The sequence below is a fragment of the Camellia sinensis genome, chromosome 6 (genome assembly GCF_055761805.1).
Source record: "Camellia sinensis isolate YWXY chromosome 6, ASM5576180v1, whole genome shotgun sequence".
Taxonomy (NCBI): Eukaryota; Viridiplantae; Streptophyta; class Magnoliopsida; order Ericales; family Theaceae; genus Camellia; species Camellia sinensis.
In genome coordinates this window covers 183,337,611-183,352,349 of record NC_138966.1, presented here as the reverse complement: position 1 = coordinate 183,352,349, position 14,739 = coordinate 183,337,611, and the positions used below count along the sequence as shown (strand labels likewise).

At 32.7% G+C, this 14,739-nt stretch overlaps 1 long non-coding RNA gene across 1 annotated transcript; it reads right to left on the bottom strand.

Moving 5' to 3' along the window:
- Positions 1 to 7,316: 7,316 nt before the first annotated feature.
- On the bottom strand, positions 7,317 to 9,579 carry LOC114276916 (uncharacterized). Its single transcript, XR_014331883.1, has 5 exons — positions 9,338 to 9,579; positions 8,159 to 8,289; positions 8,001 to 8,068; positions 7,857 to 7,899; positions 7,317 to 7,731 (listed from the first exon to the last, which is right to left on the bottom strand). It is a non-coding gene; the product is annotated as an uncharacterized LOC114276916 (long non-coding RNA).
- Positions 9,580 to 14,739: the final 5,160 nt, after the last annotated feature.

Genomic DNA, 14,739 nt, shown 5'->3' with positions numbered 1-14,739 from the left:
GGGAAAAATGTGGCCTCCCACCATACTACCACATCCCTAAAAATGAAAATAGGGTCCCTACCAAAAATGGACCAAGACGGATGCCAAACGAGGGTTCGGGGGCCAAAACACGCAGTCTGGGGCCCCGAAAACAGGCTGTTAGGCACCGGAAGTGGCGTATGACCACGAAGGTGGTCTCCCGGGCCACAGTGTCCCTCTAAAGGGAGGAAACAAGGTGTGTGCCAAAAACCGGAGCAAACGGAGGTAGTTAAGCGGTCCCGAACCGAGGCACACGGCCGACGGCTCCGAAAATCGAAAACTAGGCTCCAAACGGGAAAAATGGCCTACGACCACAAAACGTAGCCTATGGCTACTGAGAGATGGTCTACGAGACCTCTCCCTCCCTTCAGGAAGAAAAAACAGAGAAAACAGAACCTGATTCGCAAACCGAGGTAAAGCACGAAAGAGCCCCGAAGTTCGGAGGCAAGGCTCGCAGCCGAGACTCCGCAACCTCAGAACGAGCACAATATGCAACATCACCGAGCGCTCAGTTGGTGACGTTTGAGTCTTAAGGTCGGTCAAAAATGGGGTGTCCACAATATAATATATATATATATATATATGATTTGAAACTAGTCCAATCATGATTGATTCCAAGTTTTTAGAGTGATTCTATTTGTATTCAAATATTAACTCAGTATGCTCAATTAAAATTTTAATTCCTATTACACTCTAATATCGATTTATTAATAAAAATAATATATATTAAATTTAAAATAAAATATTATTATTTTTTCTTACAACACACTCTAAATAATTTGAAATTTGAAAACACCATAGGATTTTTGAAAATAGTGTAATTTGAAAATTTTAATTTATTTATTGTTTATTATTTGGGTATATCTTAAAAGGTATTTTGTAAAAAAACATAAGGTGCATTGAGAGAAAATTATAATTCTAAATAATTTAATAGAGAGTATTGAGAAATTTAGCATATTAATGATTTTTTAGGTATAAAAAGAATAGAATCTCCTAATTTTTGAACTCAGAACCAAACTAATCAGACAGTAGAACCAACCCAACCCAATGTAGCTCGGGTTGGTTTAGATTAGAACCATGGTTCCACTATTTTAAAAATAAGCAAATCAAACAATAATAAATAATTAAAATACTTAAGTTTTTAATATTAAACATAACACAAACAAATAGAAAAATATTATTTAATACAAGTCAATAAAAATTAAATCCAACGCAAACTTAAATATAATCAATATAAATTAAATCTATCAATATAACTAGTACAAATTAAATCAATTATGAAATCCGACTCAAGCTTCTAGTAATTTTTTCCATTAATCTAATAATTATTGTATATAAAAAATTATTAGATGTAATCAAGTCCATTGTAATAGAATAATAATGTGAAACAATGTCAATATAAATAAAATTTTAAAAATATAAATATATATAAATAAGTTTGGTTCTCGGATTTGTTCGATTTATAAAATGTCTAAATCAAAAACCAAGCCAATTTTATCTGTTTAATGATTTGAAGATCCAGAACCAAATTAATGCACTAAAAAATCAAATCAAATCAACCCAAATAGATTGATTTGGTTCGATTATTTGGTGTACTGAGTAATTTGAACATCTCTAATTACAACTATGTCCTGGAAAGTGGTTGGACGGTTCTACCCCCAAAAAAAAAAAAAAAAAAAAAAAAAAAAAAAAAAGAAGTTAATTACAATTAAGGCAAAACTTAACAAATTATTTTTTAATAAGTATATTTAATGAAAAAGAAATATTGTAAGTCTACATTATTGTCAGAATTCCTATTACTATCTTATTGTCATTATGGGTTCGTTTGGGATGTGAGTTGATTTTTTAATTTTTTTAGCTATTTTATCCTGAGGTTAAAAACCCTCGTTTGTGATAAGTTTTTTTTTATTTTTTTTGACTGTTTTTAGAAAAAAAAAAAATAATTATAGGTTGGATGTGACATTTTGTCTTATTAGACTAAAAAATATATTTTATCTTTTTGTGACTATTTTAATTAAAAATTTTCATTTTAACTTAGGTCAAACGAAGGTTACATACTATGGTTGTAAATTACATTCTCAACAATTCAATTAAAATATAACAATTTTATTAAGTAGCCCATCACAAGGGCAGTTAATGTTAGGCGGAAAAAAATTGTCATCATCAAAACGTGCTTAGAATTTGAATGATTACCATAATTTATCTGATATTAATGCCCTAGATATGGTTACATAAAATGTGCAATCCATGCTTATAAATAATGTGCGACTATTAGACAGTACACAACCAAGTCAATTAACTAATGCTTAATAAGTACGCAGTTTTTTTTTTTTTTTAGGGTGCACGTGTGTATGTATTTCAGTTTTGCATTATATCACGTTACATGCATTTTATCAGGTAGTGCACGTCATCAAGTATTATTACACCTATTGGATGGTTCTACACTAAAAAAAGGGTGATATATTATAATTAAGACCAAAATTAACAAATTATTTACCAATAAGTTCACTTAATAAATAAATAAAATCTAAAGTATATATATATATAAAAAAAAATCATTTTTAATTGATTTTTTTTCAATAATTAGCTAATAAATGAAATTTTTTTTGTCAATTGAAATTTTTTGAGATGAAAAAATAAAAGTTCCGTTTATGGGAGCCACATGTGATCTTGACCCAATTGCTACTTAGCAAACTTTCATTGGATTTATTAGTTGAGATTTTTTTTCCCCACGCAAACTATACATGAAAAATCTTATTCTAGATGGAGATAGACAAGTGATTTTCTCTCTAAGTAATTTCTAGTCGTGCTCCGACGATAATGACGGTTTGGCGAGCTCTTTCACACTTTTAGAGTGTAGATCTGTACTTCTAAGTGTAGATCTGAATATTTTATGGTAAGAATAGGAGTTTTGTGATATTCTGTTTGATTCCTACATAGATTTTTCGCTTATCTCCAATGATTTCTCTGTTGTTGTAGGTTTTTTGAGTTTCAGCCTTTTGGTACAATGGCGGCAGAGATGGAGTTCAAGCAATGGCAACGGCGAACGGCGTCCTCAATGACGGCTGCGGTAGTGATTTTATTGAGACAGACCTTCCATCTTTAGGTTGGATCTCAGACGACATTTGCAAATAGATCTTTCTAATTGATTTGTATTCAATAGGTAGCTAATAAATGATTTTTTTTGTGAATTGAAGTTTTTTAAGATGGAAAAATAAAAGTTTCGCTTATGGGACCTACATGTGATCTTTACCCAATTGCTACTTAGCCTAATTTCATTGGATTAACTAGGTATTTGTTTGTTCGACGCAAATTGCACAAGAAAAGCCTTATTCCAGAGGGAGAGAGATAAGTGCTTTTCTCTCTAGGTAATTTTCGATCATGCTCAGGCGATAGTCTGGCGACGGTTCAACAACTGCCTTCACACTCTTAGAGTGTAGATGTGAATTTTTTATGGTAGAAATAGAAGTTTTGTAATATTCCCTTCAATTCCTATATAGAGTTTTCGCTTATCTCTAATGGTTTCTTTGCTGTTGTGGGTTTCTTGAGTTTCAGCCTTCTGGTATACGACGATGGTAGACAACGTCCTCAGTGACGACTGTGGTAGTGGTTTTATGCTTGAGACAGACTTTCCATCCTTAGGTTAGATCTCAAGATGACAGTGTGAATAGAACTTTCTAATTAATTTTTATTCAATAGTTAGCTAATAAATGAAATTTTTTTTGTGAATTAAAATTTTTTGAGATAAAAAAATAAAAGTTCCATTTATGGGGACCCATATGTGATCTTGACCCAATTGCTACTTAGCCTAATTTCATTGGATTAATTAGTTGAGATTTTTTGTTCCACGCAAATTGCACATGAGAAGCCTTATTCTAGAGGAAGAGAGAGACAAGTGCTTTTCTCTCTAGGTAATTTTTGATCGTGCTCTGGCGATAGTCTGACGACAGTTGGCCGACCTCCTTCACACTCTTAAAGTGTATATCTGTACTTCTTTAGTGTAAATCTAAATTTTTTATGGTAGGAATATGAGTTTTGTGATATTTCCTTCCATTTCTACATAGATTTTCAGTGCAGCGGTGGCAGTGGTGGAGTTTTAGCAACAACGATGACGGACGACATCCTCAGTAATGGCTGTGGTAGTGGTTTTATGCTTGAGATAGACTTTCCATCCTTAGATTGGATCCCGGACGACATTTGTGAGTAGATCTGTGGTATTCCCAAGCTGTAATTATTTTTTGGGACTTTTTTAAGTTTGTATTAGTTTTTTTTTTCTTTTTCTTTTGTTGTTCTTGTACTCTATTTTTTCTTTTAATATATTGTTTTTTTTTTTTGATTAAAAAAAAAAAAAACCTTATTCCATGCTTTCCCTCTACTACAATAAGCCAAGGAAAAATGATTCAGACCTCTAAAAAAAGACCACTAATAGAGCTCTAATTTGTCTTTTTCTTCCCCTTCTTTTGTCTTTTACTTCAATGTTATTTTTTTTTTTTTTTTTTTATTACTTGACAGCTCGCTAGAGTTGTACGGCTGCACCTCTAATTAGAGGTATGCAGCAGCGTTGATAAGCCAAGGTGTGCATAGTTATCCTTGGGCCTTTGCCTCACCATTTACGATGAAAACCCCAAAGAAAATCACTCGTTAAGCATGAGAAATGACACGTGTTACCCAAAAAATTATTGGATGCCTTAGGGCCACCATGTGTCTTTATTTAATCACCAATTGCCAAACCATCCTTCACCAATTACAACATTTTTGTGACACACACCTGACTATGCCTTAGGGCCACAAAATAGTTTCTCCATGTCACCAAGGTGATGGTGGAGTTTGAGCAACAGCGGCAGCGGACGACGTCCTCAGTGATGGTTGCGGTAATGGTTTTATGCTTGAGACATTAGGTTAGATCTTAGATGACATTTGCAAATAGATATTTGTAATTGATTTTTATTCAATAGTTAGCTAATAAATGAATTTTTTTTTTGTGAATTAAAATTTTTTGAGAAGAAAAAATAAAAGTTCCAGTTATGGGACCCACATGTGATCTTGACGCAATTGCTACTTAGCCTAATTTCATTGGATTAATTAGTTGAGATTTTTTGTTCCACGCAAATTGTACATGAAAAGTCTTATTCCAGAGAAAGAGAGAGACAAGTGCTTTTCTCTCTAGGCAATTTCCGATCGTGCTCCAGCAATAGTCTGATGATAGTTGGGCGGCCTCCTTCACACTCTTAAAGTGTATATTTGTACTTTTATAGTGTAAATCTGAAATTTTTTATGGTAGGAATATGAGTTTTGTGATATTTCCTTCGATTCCTACATCGATTTTCAATGCAGCGGTGGCAGTGGTGGAGTTTTAGCAACAGTAACGACGGACGACATCCTTAGTAATGGCTGTTTGCGATGAAAACTCTAAGGAAACCCGTTTGCAATGCGTCACTTGAAAAATTATGTCTAAAGGACATTATGCGTCTTTGTTCCCAACCATCTCTAAATATAAAATTGTGAGTTTCACTATCTTCATCAATATTAACATTCTTGGAACACCACCTAATTATGCTTTAGAACAACCAAATATTTTTCGTTGTCATCTAGATGCGCAAGTTAACACTGAATGCACTGGTATATTTTAATCCCACCTTTTGCCTAATATATATTTATAATTGTTCAAATATCCATTATTGAAGTGTTTTTTTGTTTTGTAATTAATATTTGAATAATTAATTTTATTAAATAGTTAGATAATAAACAAAAAAAATTGTCTTAATTAAAATTTTTTGTTACGTACAAATAAAAGTTCAACTTATGGACTCACACCGGATCTGCACCTGATTGCCACTAGGCATAATCTCATTGGATTGACTAGCCGAGATTCCTCATTTCTTTTTCGCACAAATTGCACGTGAAGGACCTAATCTCCTTGCGGCGGCCACTAAAATACGCCACACTGCGCATAGCTATCCTTGGGCCTTGACTTCACGTTCACAACCCTGTAGGAAACCCGTTTGTGGTCAAGAAATAACACGTTTCACCTGAAAAATTATTATTATTAGAAGCCTCAGGGCATCACGTTTATGTGTTCTTAACCAATCACCGATTGCCAAAACAAACTTATTTTTTATGTCCTAATACAGAATAAGCCTCACATTTCTTCGCTAACCACAACACTCTTGAGATACCACCACCTATCTATGCCTTAAGATCAGCCAAACAATTTTTCCGTGTCAGCCAGATTCATAGGTTAAACACAGAATGCACTACGTGTATTTTAATTACGCCCCCTTCAATATGGAAGGTAGATTTCCTCAATGCTTAGACTAGGCCTGTCAACGGGTCGGATCCGGATCGGATATATCGAAATCCGATCTGATCCGATTAACCATTAATCCGAATCCGAATCCGATTATTAAAAATCCGACTACTTGCAACCCGATCCGATCCGTGTTAAACGGATATCCGATCTGTATAATCCGATCCGATCCGTTTTTTTTTTTTGCTCTCTCTCTCTCTCTCTCTCTCTCTCTCTCTATGGTTAGGAGCCTTAGCCACTACCAGTGGTGGTTTTGAAGAACTTGGCATTGGACTGTGAAATCAGAGACCCATAAAAGTAGATTGAACATGAAACATGAAAGTAGCTACACATTTGATATAAGTCAGCATATTGCACACAAGGAAAAATTGAAATTATGGACATCCTGTTTCCATCTATTTGTGCTATGACTCTGTGAAGCACACTCTTGTATTTGCCATTGGTGATTACCCGCGTGTAGAAAATGAATGTATGAAAGTCCACTACACATGCATAAATCCCAACAACAAAATGTAAGCAAATTATGCATTTTGTCATCAAATAGAAAAATGAACTTGAAAGTAGCTACAGATTTGATAAACTTGGAAATCTTCCTGAGCCAACATATTGCACACAAGGAAAAATTGAAATTAAAAGGAAGGGTTTCCCAAGAAGAACCATCACTACAGCATTTTCCAAGGTAATTGAGAGGACTCAATAATAGACAAAACCACAAGCTATGAAACCGAATTAACTGTCACAGAATCATTAAAGCTTCAATTGTCGATTCCAATGATTCAACCTGCATAGAGAATCAGTGTAAAGAAATTGAAGAAAAAAAATCAAAAACAGAAGTATGTCTTTGTATATTGAATGCATCCACAAAGTAAGCAACAGAAGAACTGAAAGGTTTAAACACAAATGAAAAACAATATACAAACAATTGAAACCTCCCTGGCCACAAAGTTCACAGTATAGTCTCAATAGTTCATTCCAACATATACCAAGCAAGTAAAAGTTTCAATAGTACACCAATGCTATAAATATTACCAATCCAAAACAAAATTGTTTTTTGGTTTACCATTCAAAATTGTACTAAGACAATCAAGCATTAATCATAATTGTTTACACTCCCACATATCTCATTTCTCATTTGCTTGAAGAGAATGAAAATCGTGTCAGATATTAATAACAGGAACACTGTCAACTCTGATTTATCCATGGATATTCAGATTGAGTTACAGAACAAACAATTTGAGAAGTATAATCTCAGTGGTTGTTGCTATCTAAATTAGAAGAAAAATGAAAGAACCAAGATTTTCATCTTATGTCCAAGTATCCAACCCATTCAAGATCTAACCATCCTTCTTGCTCTTAGAATCTGCTTGCCCTTTGCTCTGTTCTGCCAAAATGAATTTCTTCACTTTCTGTAGATGTAAGAGAAAAGGAAACAAAATCAAGTGAACTTATCCCCTTTATACCATTTCCAAAGTGCATGTACCACAATGACAAAACCCAAATTGTAAAAGGCAGAGATGAGAAATATACTGACCTATATGTGACAGAGACAAGGCTGCAGCTTAAGATAACTTCTCCTAACAGAAAACAAAAGTTCAGTTTAAGATAACAGAAAACAAAAGACAAAAGTTCAGCTTAAGATAACATAAAACAAAGTTGAAAAGCAAAACCCACATACAGAACACATTAAGATATTTATAGAAACAAAAGTTCAATCCATCTACTCATGTCAGCATTCTTCTACATCTGCAATTTCAAAATAATGTGGCATTAAGATATTTATAGAACTAAACTAAAGAACATCTAATTATTTAAAAACTTCAATATTTCACTTACTACTTATTTTGGTTGATTCAATCCAATCATTGCAAGTGATCAAGGCCTCCACAATATCTGGAAGTAATGAAGCACGTGTCTCATCAATCACCCTACCTCCTACACTAAACGTCGCCTCTGATGCAACCGTACTGTAAAGGCATGTGGAATTCATTTAAAAGCAACAAAACTGATAAGCAGCTATCCCATTACTAAGTCTTTGCAGAGGATTGTAGTGAAAAGATAAGCAGACATGTTTGTGGATCGAGGGTTTTAATTAACTAAAACATTAGCAAATTCAATGTATAATAATGCAAGTGTTGGCATGCATAAATAACATCATAAATTGTGGAAAAAAATATCACAATGCAATTAAAATATAGCAATGACAATCATAGTATAATGCACCAACCATAATAGATATATAATTAGTGGAAGATATATAAGATGGTGGAGTTCTAAAGATGCATGTACTACAAGGGAATTTAAACCAACATCCTATTATTGAGACCCACAATTTCCAAAACCTATGGACACCAGCCATCTTAATTTAATAATTTTACAGATACAAAATAATTAATAACAAAGATAGACCAGACCCATGAATCTAACATAGAAGAGAAATTTTAGAATGAAAGTATAGATTATAATACCAATTTTCATCGAGATAAAAAGCGAAAATTAAGATAAAAAATTATATAGATAAATACATTTTCTTGTCTCCACATTGAGTTGAAAAATATAGCAACTGAAATCTATAATAGAATTAACATTCATCTGTCCTGCTATGTAGCAATTCTCCTTCCTCATATCCTAAGTTGACTAGATATAAACTGTATTTCGAATTCTGGAAAAAAAAATGCTGGACTTTGTTCATGAAGGTTTCAATCAATCTAACCACAAACTTCTAGCAGTCCCATTTTGCAACCACCAACACATCAAAATCAATCTGTGCAACCTCCAAGCAAAAAAACCATACAACAACAATTGAAATGCTAATGTCAATTATCATCAAACAAACAACCCAAAGTACCCATCAAATAACAAATATATAGAGTCCCAAAAACATCCAAGAAAATGTTTCAGAATAGATTTTCCATTCAAACAAACAACCCAGACCTCTTATATAAAGGAGAAACACAAGCACAAGGTAGTAAAAAGTAGATACAATGACAAACACAAACGGATCAGAGAGCTCACCGAAGAATACCTAGATCAGAGAAGTCGGAGAAGAAGACGATGAAAGATAGATTTGATATTGACCAGAGAGCTCACCGAAGAATACCTAGATCAGAAACGGCACAGAGCTCGATTTGGCTAAGTTCATCGTCGTCAATCGGAGTAGGAAGAGACGATTAGAGAGAGATTTGATTATGAGAGAGATCTAGGTATTCTTTTATGCGAAATGATGAAAGAGACGATGAGAGAGATTTGATTCTAAGAGAACTGATTTGGTTTCTAGGAATTCAATCGGATTAGGCAAACAAATGGACCGGATCGGATTTATCCGAATCCGAACCGTTTTAAATTGGGCTACGCAGATTCGGATTAAATAGATTTTCGGATTCGGATATGTATAAATTGATCGGGTTAATCGGATCGGATCGGATCGGATTCGGGTTATACCCGATTCGTTGACAGGCCTAGCTTAAACTATGCATCCATCACAACTTTTGTTTTAATAATTCAAATAGTTTATTTTGTCAGATTATTTATTTATATATATATTATTTAAAAAAATTATATCGATTCAGTAATCGTGATCTATTTTATTTATTACGTTTGTCACAAAAGAAAATGAATGATCTACTTTTAAAACTATTGTCTATTTTTTTTTTTTTGATAATAAACGTGATAAATTAAATAGATTACGATTATGAAATGGATTTAATTTTTTGTAAGATAATATGCATGAAATGACTGATGAAATGAACAATTCAAATCATTAAAACAAGACTCGTAATGAATCTTACTAACCCGAACAACTATGAAATATGGATACTTCTAGAAGGACAATCTATCCGTATCGTATCCATATCAGATACCAATATTTTTAAGATACTTGTAGATACATTTCGGATACTTACAAAAAGTATTGATCGTATACTTTTTAATTAATTTTTCATTAATTTTAAAGTACTAGATACTTAATTTTAAAATATCGTATCCCGTATTACCTTTACGAAATTAAAATTGTAACATTTCTTACATAGTGCCTGTTTGGTGCAGCTTAAAAGCTGCTTATTTCAGCTTTCAGCTTAATTTAAACTATTTCGATGTGTTTGGTTTAGCTTAACAATGCAGCTTATAGCTTTTTGTAAGTCAGAAATCAGCTTATTCTTTGAGTGGGGCAGGAGATGCTTAATTTATAAGTCAGAAATCAGCTTATATTCATAGTTATAAGTTATAAGCTGTTAAGGCATAAGCTATAAGCATTTTTCCACAGCTCTACCAAACAGGGCCATAGTATTATAATATAATATAATTACGAAAATAAATATAAAAAAAAATTCAATACTTTACTTATTTTTTTAATGAGAAAAATATGGTGAATTAAAATAATATAATTTGTCAAATTGACTTATTCTTATAACTACATAGAAAGTAAATACAAAGTAAAATTAAATTGAATATCATTGTCCTATTATTGTAATATAAAAAAATTAGATTTAATATTAAAATGAAATATTTATAAAACTTATTAAAAATTAAAAGAAATAAATTAGCTACCAAATCAAATTAATATTTAATTCTTAAAAATTACTATTTTGTAGTATAAAATGAGAGTTCGATTTTTGTACATTTTTTAGCTCATGTAAATGACTAATAATTTTTTCAAAAATATTTTTTTACAAATGTATTTTAATTGTACCAGTATTCTTTTTTTTTTTAAATTAAATTTTCTTGTATCGTAATCATATCTCGTACTTTTTTTAGATTTTCTTGTATTGTAACTCGTATTCATATCTATGCTTTCTAACCGAACAGTACCCTCCAATTCAGATGATGGACCGGAGGGAATCCACCTCCTTAATAAATATGTATGTATGTATGTATATATTTACTCGAACTCGGTCGCAGCATATAGTTCATGGTGATGAGACGAGCCCCGAACAGATCATCACTGTCTATCATCATCCATAAACCTCCATTGTCCAAATCCAATGAAACCGACGTCGGTTCTCTCCGAATAGTCCAACCCATTTCCGAATCTCACCTTAAAACCCGCTTTCTCTCTCTGGATTGATGTATATAGAGAGAAAAACAAAGATTTATTTATAGAGAGAGAGAGAGAAAGGGGTAAGGGGATTAGAGGTTCTTTTTCTTTATCTTTTTTGGTTATGTGGTATCTGGGTTGATGGTTTTCTTAGTCTTTTTTCTTGCTTTCTAGTGAAGAATCACGGAAAATCTTATGAATTTTCTTGGTTGCTGTAATTAGGTCTATATATAGAATGTAATCTAGTGTGCGTACGTATATAAGAAGCTGTCACTGTCGTCAGATTATTCGTGTGTGAGTGAGAAGAATTTTTTAACAGAATTGAGGCGGCGGCGAGGTGTTGATGATGACGAGTAGCAGTCAGGCTGTCGCAGGTCGCAGCGAACGGATCGCAACATGCATGACATGTCCCATCTGCAATAAGCTATTCAAAAATGCTACCACCATCACTGAATGTCTTCACACATGTGAGTCCTCTCTATCCCTCTCTTTCTCTCAATCTCCTTTTGTGTATCTTGTTTTTCTCTTACTTGTTCTGATTTTCGCATCGATTCGATTCTCACTTTAGCATTTCCTGATCTGATTTATCTCAGTTCACGTCATCATCTCCGATATGGGTATCGCTTAATTTCTCCTTTTGTGATCTGGTTCTTGTCGGCTTCGCATCTTTTCGATCTGAGTCGGCTTCATTTTATGTTATTTTTTACTTTCTGGTTCACAGTTAGCTAGATACAAGAAAACTTAATTTTTCCTTCTATGAAATTTTTTTCTTTTTTTTCGGATTTGAGTAGACTTCTTTTACGTCTGTTTTTTGACTTATGGTTCTTAGCTAGCTAGATAAATACAATAATGCTCAAATTTTCGTTTTGTGATCTGATTCTTCTTGTCTACTTTGCAGTTTTTTGATTTGGGTACATACAAGAATGAATAGAATAAATTAATGCTAGATTACTGTTTTCTCTTGTTATTTGGGTTGTAAGCAACGCTAGAGTTGAACTTATCTGATAGTAACTATACGTGCTACGTTAATCAAGAGAGAATTTTGATAATTTTGATGGGTATTTGTGTCAAATCAATATGGGTTAATGGACATGATTGATAATTCAGCAATATTAGGTATCATAAAAAACCTTTCATGAAAATAATCATGAAAGTTTTGTAACCCTTGGATTACACTTAGAATGAAGTACCACACATTAATCAAGATAATTCAAAGATCATAACTCTTTCATGATCATTTCCATGAAAAAAATTTGATGATCCATAACTTTTCTCTTGATAATTAGTTGGTTTGCATATCAATGCCATAAGCATGAGTTCCTTTTTGGGTGTTTTATATATATATATATATATATTAAAGTATTGACCTGAATAGTTTTTAAATATTTTTACTACATGAAAGTGCACCAAAATGTTAGAATTCTGTTTGGACGTGAGATGTCTACTCTATGTTGTGGGTTTTGTGACAACTTCATTGTAATCATTTGGGGTTTTCTGGAAGTTGCTGCATAGTTGCATGGTGAAGAGCTTCTAGGTAGGTCAATTTTCAATTTGCACAATAATAATGCTTGGTATCATGAAAAACCTTTCATGAAAATAATCATAAAAATTTTATGATCCTTGAGTTACACTTATAATAAAGCACCATACACTAATCAAGGTAATAAAAAGATCATAAATCTTTCATAATTATTTTTATGATCCAATTTTCATGATCCCTAACTTTTCCCTTTGCACAAAATATGTATCACATGCAAATATCTTTTGAGAATGCATGTTAAAATAACATGTGTAGCTATACTTGAGCATGTGTTTCATAGTCATAAAAGATGTAAATATCTAATATATATTTTTTGTAATTTTGAAATAGTTTGCAGGAAGTGCATATATGGCAAGATTACAGAAGAGAGGTTGGGAAACTGTCCTGAATGCAAAGTATATCTCGGTTGCGCTCCATTGAAAAAACTCAGGTATGATGGTCTTGTACTCTTGTTACACTCCTATTTAGAACTTGATACATCGATCAGTTGTTTTTTCATGTACTGAACTTTGTGAAGTGTAGATACAGTTTGCTTAAAAATGTACATAGCAAACCCTGAAATATGATGCAGATAATTCATAACTATTATCAAGGAAGCGCCTGTCAAGTATGTGGGCAATATGGGTGATGAGTTGTCTAGTAGACTATCCTTATGTGTTGTGTAAAATTAGGTTGTCAATCAACTATGTTGTTAGTGCTGAAAATGATGTCACTATGCAAGATGCATCTGTTTATTGCACAACTGTATTTCTATTTTCATATATCCAACTCTTTGTTTGACAATGATGTGGTGATTTGGATAAAAATGAATTTTTTTTTGTATTACCGGGTGTCCATGATTTGGATAAACCATATGATAGTTAATACTGTACAGTTCTTGTTTAATGGAGAGATACTGTGGATGGTTTTGCAAAATGTGTTTCTGTTAAAATACAGTGTTGGATCATTGTAATTGTGCATTTTTCATGATTGACTGTCATACATAACAGCTATTAATGTCCTAAGATCTGACATGATAGGCAAGCCAAGGTTTTTAACTGTTTGTATAGATTCTTCAACCAAAGTAGATAAAGCATAGAAACTACACGAATTTAGTTCCAGTAAAATGTGTGTTTAAGGACTTCTAAACCTTGGTAAGGGAATATAATACTATGCTTTCTACCATTAGGATCAATTCTTCTGAGGTATGGATAGTATTTCTAAAGCTTGTGGACAGCAATTTTTTCTTTTCTTTTCTATTTTGGGCCCATTGAATTTTTGATTGTATTGTGTTTCAAAATGTTAACATTATATCAGTTATTTGCTTGTATCAGCTACTGTAATTGGGCTGTATGACCTAATGGTGGTCTGCTTACATGAACTTAATGATAATTTTCTTCGACTATATATATGAAGTTTTTCTGTGTTATCTCTGTTTGAGAACCACAATGTATCTTGATTATTTTCAGATTTCTACTTTTACCAGTAACTAGTATGATAGTTGGATATAATTTTCGCTTAAGCAAAAGACAATTGTTGAAATCACAGATAGAATAAACAACATGATTGAAATAGTCAAGCTATAACTCTCCCTCTCTTATTCTTTCTTTTGTGTGTGCCTTTGTTTCTATAACTGTTCTGCCATGTGAATTTGTGTTCTACTCCAAATTACCAAACTTAAAGGAAAAACAAGAAATACAAACTAACTTTATGCGTTTGGTTGGAATAGAGGTCCATGTGAATCAAAATTTCCTTTGTTTTCCGTTAACCTGCAGGGCCGACCATAGTGTGCAACATATTAAGGCTGCAATCTTTGATTCCTTAAAAAGAAGAGAGCCTAATCCTTTGCTTACTACAATAGAGTCA